The sequence below is a fragment of the Grampus griseus genome (genome assembly GCF_964374135.1).
Source record: "Grampus griseus genome assembly, chromosome: 2".
Lineage (NCBI taxonomy): Eukaryota > Metazoa > Chordata > Mammalia > Artiodactyla > Delphinidae > Grampus > Grampus griseus.
In genome coordinates this window covers 108,830,155-108,851,661 of record NC_139018.1, presented here as the reverse complement: position 1 = coordinate 108,851,661, position 21,507 = coordinate 108,830,155, and the positions used below count along the sequence as shown (strand labels likewise).

Here is a 21,507-nt window from a genome sequence, read left to right as displayed (position 1 = left end):
CCCAATCAGAGTTACATAGTTTCAGCAGCAGCGTTACTCACAGTGGCCAAAAAGTGGAAACAAACAGAAAGCGAGCAGGACCCTGTGGGGCCATCCCATGTACAAATCCTTTCCATATCCCCTGTTTTTTGTTTGTAGGAAAATAGGCTTCTTTCAGCCTCCTAGACCTTGCATGAGTTCCAAAGGGCAGATTCAAACAGTTGTTAATCAGGAAAGGGAGGGAATGCAGAAACAGGGGAGGAGCAGTCAATAAACAATAGTGCAGGGACCAGGTCCTGGTTCCTTCTGAAGGAATATGCCTAACAAAATCTTTGAGTTCTTCTGCAGGAACCCAAGCAGAGGATGGTAACTTAAGGTTGAGCACAAGATTCCTGAAACACCACCCTGTTAACTCACCACCAATCAACTGGAAGAAAGCCACACACCCTGTAGCCCTCATCCCAAATTTTGCCCATGTGGGAGTTCAGGTTTTTTTGAGCACAAGCCACGCATTCTCTCGCTTGGCCCTGCAATAAATCTTTCCCTGCTCTAAACTCCGAAGTTTTGGTTTGTTTGGCCTCACTGTGTGTCAGGCACATGACCTTGCATTCCGTAACAAAATGGGATACGATGGGAAAATATTCAGCCGTTAAAAAAGAAATAAAATGCTGATACATGCTACAACATGGATGAACCTTGGAAACATCCTACATGAAAGAAGCCAGACTCAAAAGCCACATATTGTATGATTTCATTTATATAAAATGTCCAGAATAGGCAAATCCAAAGAGAGAGAAAGTAGATTAGTGGTTGTCAGGGGTTGGGGAGGAGAGGGAGCAGGGACGGAGAAATTTTCCTCTACCCTTCCAGGTTCTTCTGGCTGGTCTAAGAATTAAATTGACATGAGACAGATTAACAGGAGAAAATCAAACAAAGTTTAATTACATGCATATGTGGGAGAGACCCAGGAAAACTGAGTAACTCACCAAAATGGCCTCACCTTAAATACCATCGTCAGCTAAAGACAAAAGGTGTTTAGAGTGAGGAGAGTCAGTTTTGGGAGGTTACCTGGAAAAGCACAGTAAACAAAGGTGATGGTGATGCAGATTTAAGTTGCCTTCCCACTGATGTTTATAGAGATTTGGTCATCTTCTTCCAGGTAGAAGGGGGAGATTTCCCTTACAAATGTAAACGTTTCCTATGAAAAGGCAACTCCTACTTGGTTTTCAGAGCCCTTCCCTGTCTGCTGTTTACCAGAAAAGAACCAGCTTAAAACAATCAATATGCCAAAGAGACATAGTTCAGGGTGGCAAATTCTGCTCCCCTAAAAGAGGAATAGGTCATGACTGCCAGTGGGCATAGGGATTTTTTTAGGGGTGATGAAAACGTTCTGGAATTATATAGTAGTAATAGTTGTGAATCAGTAACCTTGTGAACATACTAAAAACCACTGAATTGTACACTTTAAAAGGATGGATTTTATGGTATGTGAATTATATCTACATTTTTTTTAAAGTTACGTGATATTATTTTAGTTGATAACTGGGTGCCAAGATAAGTACTTTGTGTGGAACAGTAAATCCTTGTTTCCAGGCTCACTTCTAAGGTGGCTAGCCAGGTGAGCTGGAAGGCATTTATGTTAACTTTGGAATGTGATAGAAGGATATCTAAAATTTTAAATATTCATAGATAACTTCTAGACTCCAAGAACTCATCAGTGGAACTCCCAAGGGTCCATGAACCCAGGTTTGAGAAACATTGGCTCAGATAACCTTCCAGGACTTTTTACCCTTTTACATGCTATGTGATCAGAATTTTCAGTAAGTTGCTTTCCAAAGACAAAGTCTGGTCAGGGACACTTGAGAATTTACAAGTCCCTTGGCTAAGTCTTGGTAACATAAGCAAATTACTCTAGCTACACTCCAGGTAATTGATTAAACATGTGATCTACGAAGCTGGAAATGCATAAACCCCATAAGATGAAGAAGGAATTTGATACTGAAACCAAGCAGGACCCTGTAGGGCTCCTGGGCACAGAAGCCTTTCTGTGTCCCCCATTTCTTGTTTGTAGGGAATAGATTCCAGCCTCCTTGATCTTCCCTAAGTTGCAAAGGGCAGATTCAAACAGCTGCTAATCAGGGAAGAAAGGGGATGCAGAGACAAGGGAGGAGCAGTCAAGAAACAATAGTACAGACTTGGAGCAGGGTCCTGGTTCCACCTCAAGGGATACACATAACAATATCTTTGAGCTCTTCTACAGAACTAAAACCCTCAACAAATGGAAGATGTTAACTACTTGATGAAGCATTTTTTTTTCGCTGCGCTGCACAGCATGCGGGCTCTTAGTTCCCCAACCAGGGATTGAGCCTGTGCCCCCTGCAGTGGAAGCGTGGAGTCTTAACCACTGGACCACCAGGAAAGTCCTGATGGAGCACTCTTAATTCCAGAGAAGGTCACAGTTTGATAACCTCGAGAATCAGAGAAGCTCATCAGGAGACCACCTGAGGCCAGATTAAGTGAACCAAAGGGGAGTTCCCTGGTGGTCTAGTGGTTAGGATTCTGAGCTTTCACTAGCATGGTCCAGGTTCAATCCCTGGTTGGGGAATTGAGATCTCACAAGCTGTGTGGTGAGGGAGGGTGGGGGGAGAAGGAACCAGAGAAGCTCATCAGGAGACTACCTGAGGTCACATTAAAGGAGTGCAGGCCCTGCACACACTCTGATCCTTAACAACCCCGCCCTTGAACCATTGCTATAAAACTCCTCACCAAATCCCCACAGGTTGGGACACACAGTTTTTGAGGCACGAGCCCACTGTGTCCCCCTTTGTCTGGCAAAGGAATAAAGCTATTCTTCTTTACTTCACCCAAAACTTTGTCTCCAAGATTCAACTTGCCACTGGTGCACAGAGGCTGAGTTTTCGGCATAAGAGTTTTTGGCATAAATACCAGTTAATCTAACATGGAAAATCCTCTGAGAAGGTATCCCACTGAGGCCTCACTTGGGTCATGGATTGTTTAAACCCGATTTAAACACTATGACCTTCCAAAAGTGTCCGCAGCAATGGAATAAAGATGGATGTTGCTAACTCAAGTCAGAGGGGAAGGGCAACGGGAGTTTATGTAAGCAAGGGGTCTTTCCCACATGCTCAGTTTGGGCAGGGGCAAAAGTCGAGGAGTACAGGATGTGGTTCACAGATGGCTCTTCTATTTATTTAACTGGAGGGCAACTGTCTTTACTCTCTGATCTTTTGTTTTCCTCACCTAGCAAAATAATCAGAAACTATCCCACCTCTTGGGGTGGTTGTTCATATGAGTTCAGTTTGTCAAACTTTTACTGAGCATCTGATTTTTATGTATTAGACACTGAGCTAGTGCTTGGAGGAAACCAGAGTGGCCCCTACCTTCAGGGAGCCCAGAGCCTGGTGGGGGAGACTACTGTCCTGAGTGTTATGGAAAGAAACTTTATGTTTAAAGGACTCAAACTACTAAAGTGCTATAAAATATATGGTAATAATATATCTTTATTATCCAATATGAGTCAATAGTTTGTCTGATTCCTGGCTCTGGTTAGTTCTCTAATAAAAATACTTTTGTAGGAACTTCCCCAGTTGTCCAGTGGTTAAGAATCCTCGCTTCCACTGCAGGGGGCATGGGTTTGATCCCTGGTTGGCAAACTAAGATCCCACTCGTTGCTCAGTGCAGCCAAAAAAAAACAAGAATACTTTTGTAGAATTAAGTTTTGAGGCACTTATTGAATATTATTTACCTGGGTATTGACTGAACTCACCATTTTCCATAAAGACATTTTCATGTTGTGCCCACTGGGTGTCTCAATATTTTGCAAGAAAATAGAAAAGCACAATGTTTCTTTTTTTTTAATATTCATTTTATTTATTTATTTGGTTGCGCTGGGTCTTGGTGGTGGCAGGTGTGCTCCTTAGTTGTGGCACATGTGCTCCTTAGTTGCGGCACATGTGCTCCTTAGTTGCAGCTCACCAGCTCCTTAGTTGTGGCAGGTGGGCTCCTTAGCTGCAGCACGCAAACTCTTAGAAGTCCTGAAAAGCACAATGTTTCCACCTGTGCCTTGAGTCAGCTGTAATATAAACATCACTTGGGGGAACTTCCCTGGTTGTCCAGTGGCTAAGACTCCATGCTCCCAATACAGCGGGCCCGGGTTCAATCCCTGTTCAAGGAACTAGATCCCATGTGCTGCAAGTAAAGATCCCCCATGCCACAACAAAGATCCCAAGTGCCACAACTAAGAGCCAGTGCAGCCAAACAAACAAACACCACTTGACTAAAATCTCAACTACTTTATAGCAACCATTGTGTAAAATGCCAATAAGTGTAGTTGCCTCTGTTTAAGAAGGGAAGAAGATTTCTTTGTGGATTCTTTCTTCTTCTCATAATCCATGTACCTGCAAACTGCTCTTCTAAGAAAGCCAGGACTAGGAAGACCAGAAGAAATCCTTCCACCAAGTGAATACTAAGACCCTACAGGCAAGAACAAGATAACAAAAATAAATTTTTTAATAAGACCCTATAGGCAGCAGCACTGCATCCCCCCTGGTTTCCTGGGCTAATGTTTAGTTGTCATCTGCATATGAGCCAACATCCCAAACTACACCATAGTATCCATGTGCCCAGGCAGAATGTGTTCTTCCCTATTTACAGGTGTCAGTCAAAAGAGTCATTTTCACAATACAATCCAGGGTCCCTTGCATTGTGAATTTCAGGGTTGTAAATGACACACAACTGCTTATCCCAATATTTTTACCTTTGTCGTGCATGACTTTTCTTTAGATAGCCTTTGGCAGAACTCTTTGCCTATGAGTGACATCAGCGAGGAAGATACCAGATAACAAACAGGAGACTGAATGCCTTGAAAAATCTCCTGCAACTTTAAAAGCTCATCTCATCAGGCTTTCGCATGCTACTAATGGAAGTATAAATGGATATAACCTTTCTGCAATGCAATTTGGCAATATCTAGTCAAGAATATATTTTAAAAGTGTGTGTCTGTCAGGATCCTAGAAGGAAAGGGATTTCATCCAGGATGGTTCAAATGGAGACTTTAATAAAAGGACTACTTACAGATGGGTAGACCACGTTAAGAGAGTAAACAAGGGATGTTGGGGTCCCCAAAGAAGAGCAACATCCCTAGAGATAAAGGGACAAAGAGAGGAAATAATCTTATGGAACTCAGTAAGAACAGGAACGGTGGAGGAGGAACCACAAAGAAAGAGGGGCAGGGCTGGAGGTGGGAAGAGGCATGCAGCCACTGCCTCACAGCAGGAAGGAGTGAGAAACCTCGACTTCCTTCTCTTCTTGCTTCTTGACCTCCTCCTGGAGCCACCCACCGAATGAATCTCAAGGAAGCCGAAGGGCAAGAGATCCTGGACATGAGATCTATAAAGACACAGAGCAGAATGAAGAAAGGCAGAACAGAGGTGGGAGTAGGAATGGAAAATAACCAGCACAAACCTATAATTCCATTTCCAAGAATACATCCTAGGGACGTAATCAAAGATGGAAGCAAGGAATCATATGATAGTATGTTCTTCCATAGTTAAGTAAAATAGTGAAAAAATTGAAAACAAGGTAAATCTCCTATAATGGGAGAATAGATAGATATATGACAGTATATCCACACTTCAGAATAGATGGTGCCATTATAAATATTTTTGAAGAATCTGTGATGATATGCAGAAATGCTTACAATAAAATGTTTATTTAAAAAAAGGGGACAGAACTGTATGCACAGTATTAACTCAGTCCCATGAACACCTATATGAAAAGGGAAAAACTCTTAACAATGTTTTTGTTTTTTGGGGATTTTAAACATATAAATTTTAATACAAAAAATAAATGCTATTTTTTAAAAAAATTTATTTAATTATTTATTTGGCTGCACCGGGACTTAGTTGTGGCACTTGGGATCTTCGTTGCTGTATGAGGGCTCTTTTTAGTTGCGGCATGCGGCCTCTTAGTTGCAGCATGCAGGATCTTAGTTACAGCATGCAGGATCTAGTTCCCTGACCAGGGTTCAAACCCAGGCCCCCTGCATTGGGAGTTCAGAGTCTTAGCCACTGGACCACCAGGGAAGTCCCAATAAATGCTATTTTTTAAATATAAAATTAAATTTTAAATATGATTTTAATAAATTAACTGCTACAATAAAATTTAAAATTATACTTGAAGATGTGTAAAAAAATATATTACTCCCCTCTTCTCCTCCCTGCCCAGAACTCCTGACAATGTTAATAATTTTCTTTTTGATAATGGGAATTTTAATTCTTTCTTCACAACTTCCAATATTTTTCCTTTTTCCTTTTCACAATAAGTATATGATACTTTTGTGATCAGAGAAAAAAAGTCAATGCCAGAAAAAGAGAGTCGATCTCACTGAAATGTACTCTACTCAGTTTAAAATATTGATAAGGGACACAGCAAGTTTAAGTAAATTAAAACCAGTGACATGAAGGGTGAATCTCAATCTGTGACTACTTGATATCCGGACAAAAGTGAAAGAAAAATAATCAATTTCTACATGATATCAAATATCCAGATATATTAGATGATTTTGATTTTTGACTACATTTTTAACTCTTCACTTGAATGACAGGCATCATATTAATTCAGCTTTAGTTGGACTCATTCTTATCTTGCAACTCTGGAAAATCCAAGAAATTTCTATAACCTGAAAGTTGTTCCTTATATTGAAATAATAATGTTCTATCTTTTAATTTTTTTTTTTTGGCCATGGCATGCAGGGATCGAACCTGTGCCCCCTGCATTGAGAACGTGGAGTCTTAACCACTGGACTGCCAGGGAAGTCCCTCTCTTTTAAATTTTATCATTTACTCTTCAGTATCATTTTTAACTATATTTTATTTTTTATCAATTATTAAGTAACACAAAAATACGTTCTTGTTTTAAAGTTCCAAACAATACAAAGAATACAAGCGTGCTTTGGCCACCTGCTCACACTTGGTCTCCTTCCCCTAGGCAACCTGTTTTCGGTTCGTCATGTAACTCTCAAGACACTTGCTTATTATTTACATGCATATATATGCATATAGAGTATATAGTTTTATTTTCATTTTCTAAGTAAATGATGTTTTATTGTACACATTATTCTGCAACTCACTTTTTTCTCCTGTTGAAGCTCCACTTCATTTTTTTACACTGGTTACACAGTTTCCCACGGTTTGATTATTCCAATTTATCTGACTACTACTGGTTGATGGCTATTTGGGTTGTTTTTAGTTATCTGCTATTTCAGACAATACTGTAGTGAAAAACCTTGTGCGTGTCTCTATGTGTCTATATGCGCGCACTATTTCTCTAAGGGAGTTAATGAAAAATGGAATTTCTGGTTTGAAAGGTATGTGCCCTTAAATTTTTACTTGGTACTATCAAGCAGCCTTCCATACAGGTTTATCGATTTACACTTCCAATAAGAAGATGAAAAGATGCCAAGCCTCACTAATAACCAGGAAAATGCAAATTCAAATAAAATAAGATACCATTTTTACCATTTGGGGTTCACAAATTTAAAAGGATTGATAATGCCAAGTGTGGAGGAGGAAAGAGTCATGTATCCCCACATAAAGTTGTTTTTACAGCCAGCATCCACATATCAGGGAAGGTTCCGTGGAGAATTACTATTAAAAGTGATTATGCTAAACTGTTGTGATAAGTAAACAAAGGACATTTCTGTTACAGGATCATTGGTTTTTATATGCGCTAACAGCAGCCCTGCTGTTAACATATATTCACTCAGAGCATTTTTATCAGGTATTCTCGTTTTGTAATTACTAATTCCTTTTTTTTTTTTTTTTTGGCTGCACCATGGAGCTTGCAGTATCTTAATTCCTCGACCAGGGATTGAACCCCCCACTGGATGGCCAGGGAATTCCCTGAAATACAAATTCCTTAATTTACCAAGTAGATAAGAATTTCTCCACTTTAATAACCACATTTGGTTTAAAATTTATAAAGTACTTTCACATTCTCATAGGTTCCTTAAATTGATTTCTGCCTCAGTGACAGTGTGAGGTGCTATTTCAGATGAGGAAACTGAGGCTCAGCGAAGTTAAATGATTTTCCAAGGTCATAGTTATAAGTGGAAGGGCTCAGGTCTTCTGACTCCCAGTTCCATTAGCTTCTCACTTTCTTAACTGCTTCTAAAACAAAGTACAGTTGAAGTCCCTTCTGCCTCTTCCGTGAAGCTCAAGGCATCCAAAAGGAACCACAGGGGGCAGCCTGGTGCAGCAGAAGATAGAATAGGCTCAAAGCCTGCGAACTGGCTTTTTGTTTCTATTCTGTGCTTCTCCCAGCTGTGTGACCTTAAATAAGTCATTTAGCCTCACTGGGCCTCAGCTGCCCCTTTCAAAAAATAGACATGATGCTCACTTAGTAGTATTGAAAGAAGAGATGATGCCATGCAGTTCCTTCTAGTTGTGAGATTTTATTTAAGCCAGACGTAAACTAGGGTTCTTTCTTTGCTCACACATTTTATGAAATACCATTTTCTGCAATGGATTTATTTGAAAATATGAACCCACAATGGAAAAATTTACCATACAATGCTTTCTTTGATTGAAGTCTAAAAATATTCCCTTATCTTTTTTCTTTCTTTCTTTATAAAAAAATCATTATTTGGTAAACCCCTTGCCAAGGCTAGGGAAATCCCCAAGGAACAGCCGCAAACGGTTTCAGGTAGCTGGCTGTGTCTGAAAAGATGTTTTCTGCCTGTATCTCTTACTAGTTGGCATGATTCCAGTTCCACTTACATTTTTTGTTACCTATTATTACAGATTTTTAAAGTGATTTATTTTCCCATCCTACTTCCAATAGCGTGAAAGCTTTAACCCGAGTTGTTCTTTATAGTTCCAACTTCCATAAGCCAAAGATTTTAAGAGCTGGAAGGAGTCTTAAGAGATCACTTGATCCTGTCCCCTATCTTTGAACAGAAAACATATTTTTTTCCGTTTAACAGAGGAAGCACCCAATGTCCAGAAAACCTGTGACTTACTCAAGGTTTCACAGCTAGCAAGTCTCCTCGTGCGGTACTTATTCCATTCTTAGTGTGTGACAATTTATTGGTGATCCTGGCTCTTCCAGAAAAACCACAATGAAAGTCAAAATGAGTAAACCATATAATCATTGATTTCTTTCATTTTATCACACATCACAAATTCTTCTATTTCTAACCATATTTTGATGCATTATTTATGAGGACCATCTGGTCACAGGTTTGCCAAGAAAACTCTAGAATTTTAAAAGTGTGCTTCATTTTTCCAGGAAACACACTGCATAGCTTGGATTTATCCTTAACCTGATCATTGGTGACTAATGGGGCAAACAGATTTGTTAACTGCAATCTGTTTTTTTAAAAAATTGACCTATAACTAACATATAATAAAGTGCACAAATCTTACATATAAACTAAAAACATTCTTACATGTGCATACACTGTATAGAAAATTATCAGCACCTCTGAACACCCCCTGTGCCCCGTACTAGTCACCACCCTCCAAGGGCAACCACTATTTTAACTTCTATCATCAGAAAGTTTGAAAAATTCTGGATTTGAACTTCATGGAATCATACAGTATGGACTGTTCTTGTGTTTGCTTTCTCTCATTCAACATTATGTCTGTGAGATTGTTAACTACATTCTAAAAATGCAATCTACTTTCTGGCTCAGTTCCTCAGTGAATCTCTCAAAATTAGGTACATAATATACCAGCTGTACACAGGTGTACGTATAAAAAATTCAGTTGAGAAAAGAACTTTTAAAATGACTAGACTAGAATAACCTATATTGCTCGTGTCACTTTCTACTCTTGCATCATCAATTTCCCTCTTCTTTTAAATGGGCTCTGATCTATCCAAGTATTCTCTTTTCTTCTCCCATTAATGGATAAATAACATACACAATTTTCTTCTTTTTTTTTTTTTTGCGGTACGCGGGCCTCTCACTGTTGTGGCCTCTCCCGTTGCGGAGCACAGGCTCTGGACGCACAGGCTCAGCGGCCATGGCTCACGGGCCTAGCCGCTCCGCGGCATGTGGGATCTTCCCAGACCGGGGCACGAACCCGTGTCTCCTGCACCAGCAGGTGGACTCTCAACCACCGCGCCACCAGGGAAGCCCCACAATTTTCTTTACTTATTCATATCCAGCATTCCTCATCAGTGCTCCACAATCATTGGTCTAAAAGTTACAAATGGCCTCAAGCTATCATTTGACACAGCCGTCCCTCATTAGCAAGAAAAGCATTATCATTCTCTAGTTTCAGATTTAGCAGACAGTAACTGAGTACATATAAACTTCAACGTAGTTTTCTAGGTTTTATGGGGGGACTACAAAAAAATAGCAGGAATGAGCCCTACCCTCATGAACTTCCAGCCTACCAGAAGCAGTACAGTATAGATATCTACATAAAAGATCACAATATAAGCTATAAAGTGTTAAATGACACCATTGAGTTAAAAGAGAAAAAAATGTTGTGTGAGATCAGAGAGAAAGGTAACTTCCACCTGGGGTGGTGTCAGGGAAGCTTGGTAGGGGAGTATTTGTAGTAAGAAGTAGGATGGCATAGCTAGGTTTAGTCATGCAGTGATGGAGGAAGGTATTTGAGATGGATGACTGTAAGGACAAGGACACTGAACTGGGAAATCATGCAGCATATGTACAGGGAGCTGCAATGCAGTTTGACCCAAGAGTATGGCAAGTGATGAAGAAACAGAATTACCCAAGGCTATAGCACTATGGGGCCCTAGAATGAGGACTGAATCCCAGGAATCTTCCTTCTTAGTGTTCTTCCCATATGTTGATCAAATCAACGTTTTAGCCACTGCATGCTTTCTTGACAACTGCCCATTATATACTGTCCATTAATTAATTGATTCAACAAACATTTATTGAATAGCCACTACAAGCCAGACACAAATGGACTCTGTGGTCTCCAAGGCTGACTTGGTATGTTATAAAATAATTTTTTCCAAATGGGGAGTCAGGCTAATATAATATTTGGCTAAGATAGATTTCCTTTCCCTTTAATTGCTAGAATTTTATTGAGTTATGCTTCAGAGCAAATACTATAAATAACCGAGAGAATTAAATAAACCACAAAAAAGGATCTCTGCATCACGTTTTTCTACATGACGTCAATACACTGAGTCTTAGCATTGACTACACACGTGTTTTTTTTCCATAACTACTTTTACTTAGGTTTGAGCAAGGGGTAACACAGGAGGACCTGAAACCTTCTATTCTTGAGCAAAAGCTTAAAAACATTCCATATAATCTAGGACAAGACTCACTTCCTTTTAGCTTATCAACACCAGAAGACATTTCCCCTTTGTACTCGTTGTGTTTAATGTAACTATGGAGACACCACACTTTCTATGCAACTGACACACATGATTCCAGTTTAATGTGCTTATTTTCTGAGAAACATTAAAAAAAAAATTGTGGTCACTCTTAAACCTTGGAACTACTTTTGTATTTCAATGTAAATCCAATACATTTATTAGTAATATTCATGAGGGAATAGTTAAGTACCAGGGACTACAGATTCTTTATAATTCCAATGAACTGTTCCTAATTAAAGCTTTGGTGCCAGAAAAAAAAGGGGGGAGAGTAATTATTATTTGAACAAATTAGGCTATCAGATATTTCTATAAATTGTAGAGTATATAAAGTTGAGTTTTGAGAGTCATATTTCCAGGCATATGGCAGACTAGACATTCAGACTGCCCTTCATAGTGGAAACAATTTTTTTTGGCCATGCCACACAGCTTGCACGATCTTAGTTCCCAGACCAGGGATTGAACCCTGGCCCCAGCAGTGAAAGAGTCAAGTCCTAACCACTGGACCACCAGTGAATTCTCTGGAAACAACTTAAAAAGCTGAATTTAAAAAAAAAAATCCTAAACCTCTTTACCTGCTTTTTTTTTTTTTTTTTTTTTTTTGCGGTACACGGGCCTCTAACTGTTGTGGCCTCTCCCCTTGCGGAGCACAGGCTCTGGACGCGCAGGCTCAGCGGCCATGGCTCACGGGCCTAGCCGCTCCACGGCATGTGGGATCTTCCCAGACCGGGGCACGAACCCGTGTCCCCTGCATCAGCAGGCAGGCTCTCAACCACTGCGCCACCAAGGAAGCCCCCTAAACCTCTTAAAAGCACTGAAACATGGACTAGAAAGCTAGGAATTATAAACTCAAAGAGAAGTGAAGTAGGAAACCAGACAGGTATATGGACAACACTGTCCAGGTGTAGAACACCAGAAGGCACCATTTGCATCCTGTTCACCAAAATGATGCCCCTGGAGTTGCTCAATCCTGTCCTGAGATCACTTTTGCCCTAAAGGCATTTGCTCAAGCTGGTGAACTTCAGCTTTGGCTTTAGTGGGGTGTGGAGTGGGGGGTGGGACAGAAGGTAAAGCCTAGGCCTTGGAGAATCCTATAGGATACCTCTCTCCCAATAAAGCTTGGACCCTTTAGGTAGGGATGAAAAAAACCCTACATACCCAGTCATCCTCAGAGGACTGCAAGGAAAATTCCTGTGGTGCTAAGCAAAGCCAAAGACCAAAAAATTCTGTCCCTGAAAGATTGTAACCTCGTGATATAGCCAAAATAGGTCCAAGAAAACCCATCACTATAATTTGAGTAGGCCCCGGTATATGAAAAAAACAAATGCAAATCTTCTCTGGAGGAAAGCACTTCAATAATACACAAATGATTTTCTAAGGAAAATGAGCAGCTTACAGTAACAAACACTAAGCACCCCAAGACTTAAGTTACTATTTTTCTTTTTTTTTTTTTTTTGGGTACACGGGCCTCTCACTGTTGTGGCCTCTCTCGTTGCGGAGCACAGGCTCCGGACGCGCAGGCTCAGCGGCCATGGCTCACGGGCTTAGCCGTTCTGCGGCATGTGGGATCTTCCCGGATCGGGGCACGAACCCGTGTCCCCTGCATCGGCAGGCGGACTCTCAACCACTGCGCCACCAGGGAAGCCCTTAAGTTACTATTGAGTGAGGACCAGCAGAAACAATATCCAAGAGCAACAAAAGAAAACTCTCACAAAGAATTCAGATATTTAAATTATGAAACAGAGAAGGTAAAATAACTATGTTTTATTTTTTGAAGAAATAAAAAAGTGGAAAACACCAATTCAAAATAAGAAACTATAGAATATAGCCTAGTAGATTTTTCAAAAATAGAATTTCTAGAAATGAAAAACACAGTAACAGAAATCAATAACACAATGGACAGGTTTAACAGCAAATTAGACACAAGTGAAGAGAAAGTTAATAAACCAAAGGATATGACTATGATGATAGAAAATTGTCCAGCATACACCAAAGAGAAACAGAAGAAAGGAAACTTGAGAGACTAGTTAATAGATATGGAGCATAAATAAGACATTCTGACATACATCCATTTAATTGTGGAGTTCTGGAAAGAAAGGAAAGAGAAAATGGTGCAAGAGGCAATATTTGAAGTGACAATAGCTAAGAATTTTCTAGGACCAATCTGTTTCCAAACACAGATTTAAGAAGCCAACTAAATTCCAAGCAGAATTAAAAACAAAACAAAAAATAATTTTCACTTTAACACAACATAGTGAAACAGCAGAATACCAAAGACAAAGAGACCATCTTAGAAGCAGACTTCTAAATCCCTTCAGGAGAAAAAAATAACTGCTAACTTAGAAATCTTCCCCCCAAAAGAATATCTTTCAAAAAAGAAGGTGGAAAAAAAAGACATTTTTAGACAAGCTAAGTGAGTTTGCTTCCATGATGTTCATAAAAGGAAATTCTAAAGAATGTACTTAATTAAGAGAGAAAGTGATCTCAGGTGAAAGGTTTAAAAAATAAGAATGAATGAACAGCAAAGAAAGTGGTAAAAATGGGTAAGGCTAAACAAATCTTGATTGTATAGAACAAGAATAATGTTTTCTGGGGTTAAAATGATTTAAAATATAACAGTAACATAAAACTTGGAGAGGAGTATATGGAATTAAAGTATGTAAAAGTGCTTGCTGCCTGGGAGAAGGGTAAACCTTGGTAAGTATGTATGTTTTAATTTCAGTGCACCTGAAATTTTAGCATGCATCAGAATAATCTGAAGGGCTTGTTAAAACACAAGTCTGATTCAGGTTGAGGTGGGCCCAAGAATTTACATTTCTAACAAGCCCCCAGCTTGATACTGATGGTCACACTTTAAATAGCCCTGTTGACTAGTCATGAAAAACAAACAAACAAGCAAAACAAACTGAACATAAAATCCAAACTAGCAGAGGGGGAAAATTTGAAATGAGAAAAAATAATTCAAAAAGGTGAAAAACCAAATAAAAATAGAACCAGAAGAACAAGTGGAAAGCACAAAACAAGATACAAATTCAAATATATTAGTAATTACATTAAATATAAAAGGATTAAATGCTCCAATTAAAAGATAAAGATTGATACAAAAAATGAACTCAAAATGGATCATAGACCTAAATAAAACTTTAAGAAGAAAATAATAGGAAAAAATATTTGCGACCTTGGGTTAGGCAAAGAGTAATTAGATACAATGTCAAAAACATGATCCATAGAAGAAAAATTGATCATTTGGACTTCATCAAAATGAAAATTTTTTGTTAAGAGAATGAAAAGACACAATTGAGAGAATGAAAAGATGAGTCATATACAGGAAGAAAATATTTGCAAATCACATATCTGACAAATGGTGTGTGTCTAGAATATATAAAGAACTCTCAACATTCAATAATAAGAAAAAATAAACAAGCCCAATAAAAATATTTACTTCACCAAAGAAGAGGCATGGATGGCAAATAAGCAATGAAAAGCTGTTCAAAATCATTGTCACTAGGGAAATATAAATTAAAACCCTAATGAAATACTTCCAAACACCTGTTAGAATAATTAAAATGAAACAATCTGATAATAAGAGCTGGTGAGAACAGGGAGCAACTGAATTCTTTCATGCATTCTCAGACATTGTTGCAGGCCAATGCACAATGGCACAGCCACTCTAGAAAACAATTTGGCAGTTTTTTATAAAGCTAAATATAGAATTACCACAAAGGCAGCAATATCACTCCTTGGTATTTACCAGAGTGAAATTAAAGCTTATGTTCATTCAAAAACCTAAACACAGATGTTTACAGTAGCTTCACATGTAGTAACCAAAAATTAGAAACAGTCCAGATATCCATCAACTGGGGAATGGATAAACTGAAGTACTTCCATAAAATGGAACACTCTTCAGCAATAAAAAAGGAATAAACTCTTGACACACACAAGAACATGGATGAATCTCAAAAGCATTTTGCTTAGCGAAAGAAGTCAGACTCAAAAGAGTACATATTATATGATTCTATTTATATGACATTCTTGAAAAGGTAAAACTATAGGAACAGAGAACAGATTAGTGGTTCCCTAGGGTTAAGGGTGGGGTGAGGCTCTGATCACATCAGGGTAGCACAAGGGAATTTTGGGGGGTTACATTCCATATCTTGATTGTAGTGGTAGTTCTAACACTATGCATTTGCCAAAACTTATTTTTACTGTATGTTAAAAAACTTTTTTTTTTTAAGACAAAGATTGTCAGATTGAGTAAAACTTTAACAGGGTCTCTGACAGCCTCTGTTGGCCAAGGGCAAACTTTGCTCATGAAAAAGCAAGTTTAGTTCTCATTCCGAAAACCCTTGTAAGATTATGTACAAAACCTTATTAAAAAGTGAACAGTATTTCTATTTTTAGATTGCTAACATATAGCAGGAAATAAACACCAATACACACCAGACTTAAATAAATATAATGTACCACAGTTTTGTGTATTTTATACAACTGCAAAACATATGGAAGTTAAGATCAAACCGGTGGTTGAAATTGTATGTCTGAAACTGCAAGATGAGTCCTTGAATTTTTCACTTTGCATCCAGCTGTTTTGCCAGCATCAGAGGGCTAATTTTAGAACGAGTAATCTTCTTATAAAATACAGTATAATTAAGAAGGTAGGAATTTTTTTTTGAGATTTCTAATTCAGAGTTGTACAGGGTGCTTGGTTTTCTGAACCAAGCCAGCAGCCCAAGAATAATCTGAACCATAAATCTAAGGCCAAGCCAAGAAACTTCTAGCTAAAGAATCCTAGTTAACTTCTAAAAGAGTTGAATTCCAGCTCCTTTATATCAATGGACTTTGAAATGAAGATAAAGTTACAAATAAAATTTTCCCTCAATCCATGAGAAGCAACATGGAAATCATAGTGTGTGATGGTTTATTCTTCCGTGCAAATTAAATGACTACATTTGCTTTGTAATGCATGTAAGAGAAATATGCTTGCTTACTCTTGCTGAAGACTATAATAGCTGCTTCCCTTGCTTTTTTTTCTGACAGGAATCATCAGCAACATGGAACATGTTGCCACATTCTTTGACCAATGATATATATATATATATTTTTTTTAATGTAAGGAGTCAAACCCAAAGAGTCTAACCCAAACTAAATAATTTATACCACGCTGTCCCAACTAGTTTTCCCCATTTCTCAAAATAACTGGAACTGAGTGCATACCAAATCTCCACTTTTTGTTGTGCCATGTAGACACTGCCACAAATCTAAGAAATTCTTCATTTTTCAGGTCAAAATTAAGCCATCGTTTTCGTTCTGTTACACAGGTGAACAATGACTTTTCACTAATTAATTACGAAACAGATTAAGAGAAGACAATTTCATGCAATATCTCACAGGTTCAAGTGCTACATAAGGAGGGATTTAAGTGTGCTGATAACAGCTTATATAGTGTATGAGTTTCTATTAAACTACTTAATAAAAATCCTAATTCCTAGAGCAATTCAACCAACCCCAAGGTCAACTAAAGTAAGTTATTCGAACTAGTTATTAACCCAAGAAACTTCTACAGGAAAATAAATAAATAAAAGGACCAAAGGAAACTGGCATCTTATATTGCCCTGGAATCATGCTTTTTCTGAGACTTTGCTATCACCTAATTATCATAAAATAGTGCTCTCAGTCATACAATCAAAGCCGTTAGGTAGATCATGACACCATTAACTGGCTGAACATACTTTTGTGTGGTTAGGAAAACCATATTACTGAACTGTTTGCCACTGGCTTGTGACATCTATAAGAACCCTGGCAATTTACCCATAGCTACTGAAAAAAAGTTTTTTTTAACTTTCTTCAAGTTTCCACATGAAAAATGATCTTATATGTTAGAAGTGGAGAAAAATGTGGAAGAATTACTCTCATTAGGCTGGCTTTGAATGGATACCCCATGTTTACAAAACGTTTTGAGAGTCAGATCAGCAGTTCTAATGACAGCATGACAGCATATTATACGGTTATCATGAGCCACGTGCAGCCTAAGGAGAATTTTCAGTCTATCAGAGTGGCCCATATGTTGCTTATTTATCATTTCAATTTCATATCAGAATCAAAATTGAAAAAAAGAAAACTCTGAAACTCAAGCAAGTCATCTGTGGCCAGAGTAATGAGGTCTCTTGCAAAAAAACCCCCAAAACAAAACAAAACAAAAAAACAAAAAGAGATTAACACATTTTTGAGAAACTAGCTTTGGTTTCAGAGTACTACTGCAGCTGTTTAATTCACTTGCTGATGCAGCTCAAGTATGTAGACATTTACAGTAAATTTTTTAAAGGGTTTATGTGCCCTCAGTAATTTTTACCATTTTAAAGACAAATGAGAAACACTATGGTAGTGATCAAGTAGTAGCACTTACTTATTTTCAGAAGCTGTATTTTACTGACTAAAGCAGCACTTGTAGATAACAGGGTTATTTCTTGGTTGCAGCACTATGACTGTATGTTACAGCAACTGAGAACTCTTTGATACAGACAAGGCACAAGGTCAGTTAAAGAATAACATTCTCCCAGAAAGGTGATAGCTTTTCTTATAAGAAGAAACACATGAAGCCTAGCACTCACCGATTTGTTTCGTTTATTCCATTACGATTGCCTAAGTTTTCAACTGGGCAGTATTCTATTTAAAGGCCATTCTGTTGCAAAACTTTGCCCATGTGGTTGTAACATAGCTGTGTCTGTTGTAAACCAAAGAGGACAGGAAAAAAAAAAGAGAGATCATGGGAAAGAGTACTCCATGTAACTTTTCATGTGAAGGTCTTAAAAGTAGGTAACTGATTTCACACCCCCCCACATTCCCCCACTGCCACACCGCGCAGCAATGTGGGGATCTTAGCTCCCCGACCAGGGATCGAACCTGTGCCCCCTGCCGTGGAAGTGCAGAGTCTTAACCACTGGACCACCAGGGAAGTCCCCGTTAACTGATTTTTAAAGCAAAAAATTCTAAATTCTCTGAGCTTCTACCCTGAATGAGCCCTGTTTTCACTAAAGATTAAGGTGGCTTCTGCAGAGACTCTAAAGTTTAGCACAAAACTGGATTAAGGACAAATGATGGTCTAAATAAATGACTGTCATCTTTATGAGAATTACGAAGACCAATGCAATAACAACAGTTGATCATCATTTATTAAGTACCCATAAGGTATGTAGTCTTATGTGATTCCTTGTGAGGTTTCAGGGTGTGAGATGGGGTTTAGCAATAAAAGTGGAAGACCAAAAATTTATCATATAAAATAACTGTCTGGGACTTCCTGGGCGGTCCAGTAGTTAAGACTCTGCGCTTCCACTGCAGGGGGCATGGGTTGCATCTCTGGTCGGGGAACTAAGATCCTGCATGCTATGCCGCTCGGCTGAAAAAATAAAAAAATAAATAAAATAATTGTGTTGAGGTTATTTTTGGTTGATGGAAGAAAGAAAATATGTCTCTGGAATTTCTTTTGTAAATCCCTACCTGTGTAGATATGTAGAGATGTCTGAATGTTTTTAATAATGATGATAATTAACAATTATTCTGCCCAAATACACAGGTTGTTATAAGCCATGTAATGAAGAACTGGGACAACATATATTCACAACATGAATGATGAAAGATCTGAGAAGTCCTTCAAATAATTATAGCCCTGTTCATAACATACTCAGAAGGAGAGAATGACTAAGCTGTAGTTTGGGTTGTACTTGGAGTGGAAGGGAGATGGTTAATTGAAAATAAAAGGTCAGGGGTTTCCCGCTCTGTCCCCAAATCTGGACTAGGATTTGCTAATATTTTATTAAATTTATATATTTATTTATTTTTGGCTAATATTTTAATAGCTTCTCAGTTGTGAATAAGACCAAACAGACAGTCCTTCCAGGTCTTCTACTCTAGTCTTCATCCTACACAAGAATTCCTTTCCCTGTTCCCTCAAAATTGACAAATTTTTTTAATTAAAAAAGTTTTGTATTGAGATATAGTTGATTTACAGTACTATATTAGTTTCAGGTATCAATATAGTGTTTCAAAATTTTTATAGATTATACTAAAGTTACAGTTTTTGAAGGACTTTACAAAAGTTTCTCGGAGGCATCTGCACAGTTCTGAAAAAATTAGCATCATAACTTCCTATTCCAAGAAATTTAACTAGGTCAAAAAGAAAAACATTGAGTGAGGTTTCTAAGGCCCTGAATATGAAGCTTCCCTGGAGCTATAAGCTAATAACCATGGTCCAAAGGCACAGTTTTTTCACAAAGAAAACATACATTGCAAGTTTCTTTCCTATTCTAGTTCCAGATCTAGTAGACAGATCTCACTCTACACTTGTTTAACATCTGGAACAAACCTTGTTTCATAAACAGTGCACTTACTCAAGCTATAAATCTTTTTCTCACAATTCAAAGCAGTAATAGTGACAAGAACAAATTATTTTGGAAGATATTTTCTGACCCACTTTAGTTAGCAGCATAGATGTGTCCAGTCTAGGTGATATTCTTATGTATCCAAATTGGATTCAGGTCCAGTTACTCAAATTCTTTGGAATTCTCAGTTCTGAGGACTGAGGTGGGCATTAGTAATTCTTCCCCAAACTTTCATCAGCAACTATTTCTAATAGACTCTAACCCCCAGATGTGCTTGTTTCAACTTCCTTGTTGCTTTGGAAACCCCTACGTATCATCATTTAGAGTTATTTTGCATTACTGTTGTTCCTTATCAATAGACTCACTGTGTTCTCATATCAAGGTATGAAGATTGCTTTAAACTGATTGCTTTTATACATAGGACTTACTAATACTCTAAAATTTTGCTTTTCCTTAAATATACGCATTAGTTGAGTATTAATAAAGCTTCTGCATTAGATTTTGTAAATCATATTAAATCTCCATAGGCAAAGTGTTAAATTTTGCACATGTTCTATGGAAAAAGAAAAACAAACCTAAGTAAGTAAAATGAAGGGTCAAGTAAACAATCCAGCAGAGACTCTCCCAAAGCCACAAACCCTTCTTACCCTAATTTATAGTTTCACTACTGACCACACTTTTATTCTGCTTACTTTTTTTTGTTTCTTCCTTAGATCTGTTATATATGCTTTTGGATAGTAATACTAACCTTTACTGAATTCCTCCTTCTAATGCAACTTGGCCAGTTCCATCTGCACTCTAGGCGCCCTATATGGTACAAAAGGTGATGCTGTGAAGACACAGGAATGTAATGGTAATAATATTATTATTGTCCTTTCTCATCCTCTCTCCTTTAAACATATCACCACTAATGTGAAGCTACTGTTAAACCAGAATGATCTTATTTATATAGTCAACTACATATCCCTGCTTATTTTTTTTTAATACCCTCTTTTGGCTTCACAGAGTACAACACACATATTGATGAACTGCTAAAAGATTCCAGTATTGTTTTATTACATGGAACTTAGTAGTAATGAAAATAGGGGAAAAGCATAAATGATGTACAATAAACCAGCCAAACAGTTATAACTGGAAAATCTGGACTCCATGAGCCATTAAATTTTGACCAAATTTCTTGTGTAAGAGGAAGTGACCTTGTTAGCTGTCCTTTCGTTACTTCCTGATAATAAAAGTTAAAATGTTTTTTATAAATGTAGATTTTCTGCAGTATTAATTCATTGAACAAAATTCAATTTTAAAATATTTTAAACATTCAGAAAACTGAAAAAAACCCAAGTACTCACATAAATTTAATAAATACTATCATTTTACATATTTGTTTAGACGCTTCTTTAAAAAACAATACAATGCCCCAGTTGAAGTGCCAATTTCATCTCATTTCCCACACTCCTTCTCCAGAGGTAGGCACTATCCTAAAGTTGGTAAGTATCCCTTTATTTTAGAGATTTGTCCTTGTTGATACATGTCAGTAGATTTCACTAATTTTTTTTCTTAGATTGACTATTTTAAAAAGAATTTTTATTGTAGTATAGTTGACTTACAACATTGTGTTAGTTTCTGCCGTACAGCAAAGTGAATCAGTTATACTCTTTTTTTAGACTCTTTTTCCATATACGTCATTACAGAGTATTGAGTAGAGCTTCCTGTGCTATACAGTGGGTCTTTATTAGTTATCTATTTTATATATAGTAGTGTGTATATGTCAATC

At 37.8% G+C, this 21,507-nt stretch overlaps 1 long non-coding RNA gene across 1 annotated transcript; it reads right to left on the bottom strand.

The window, feature by feature from the left end:
- Positions 1-3,990: 3,990 nt before the first annotated feature.
- Positions 3,991-18,000, bottom strand: LOC309818659. Its single transcript, XR_014296368.1, has 3 exons — positions 17,970-18,000; positions 4,398-4,473; positions 3,991-4,034 (listed from the first exon to the last, which is right to left on the bottom strand). It is a non-coding gene; the product is annotated as an uncharacterized lncRNA (long non-coding RNA).
- Positions 18,001-21,507: the final 3,507 nt, after the last annotated feature.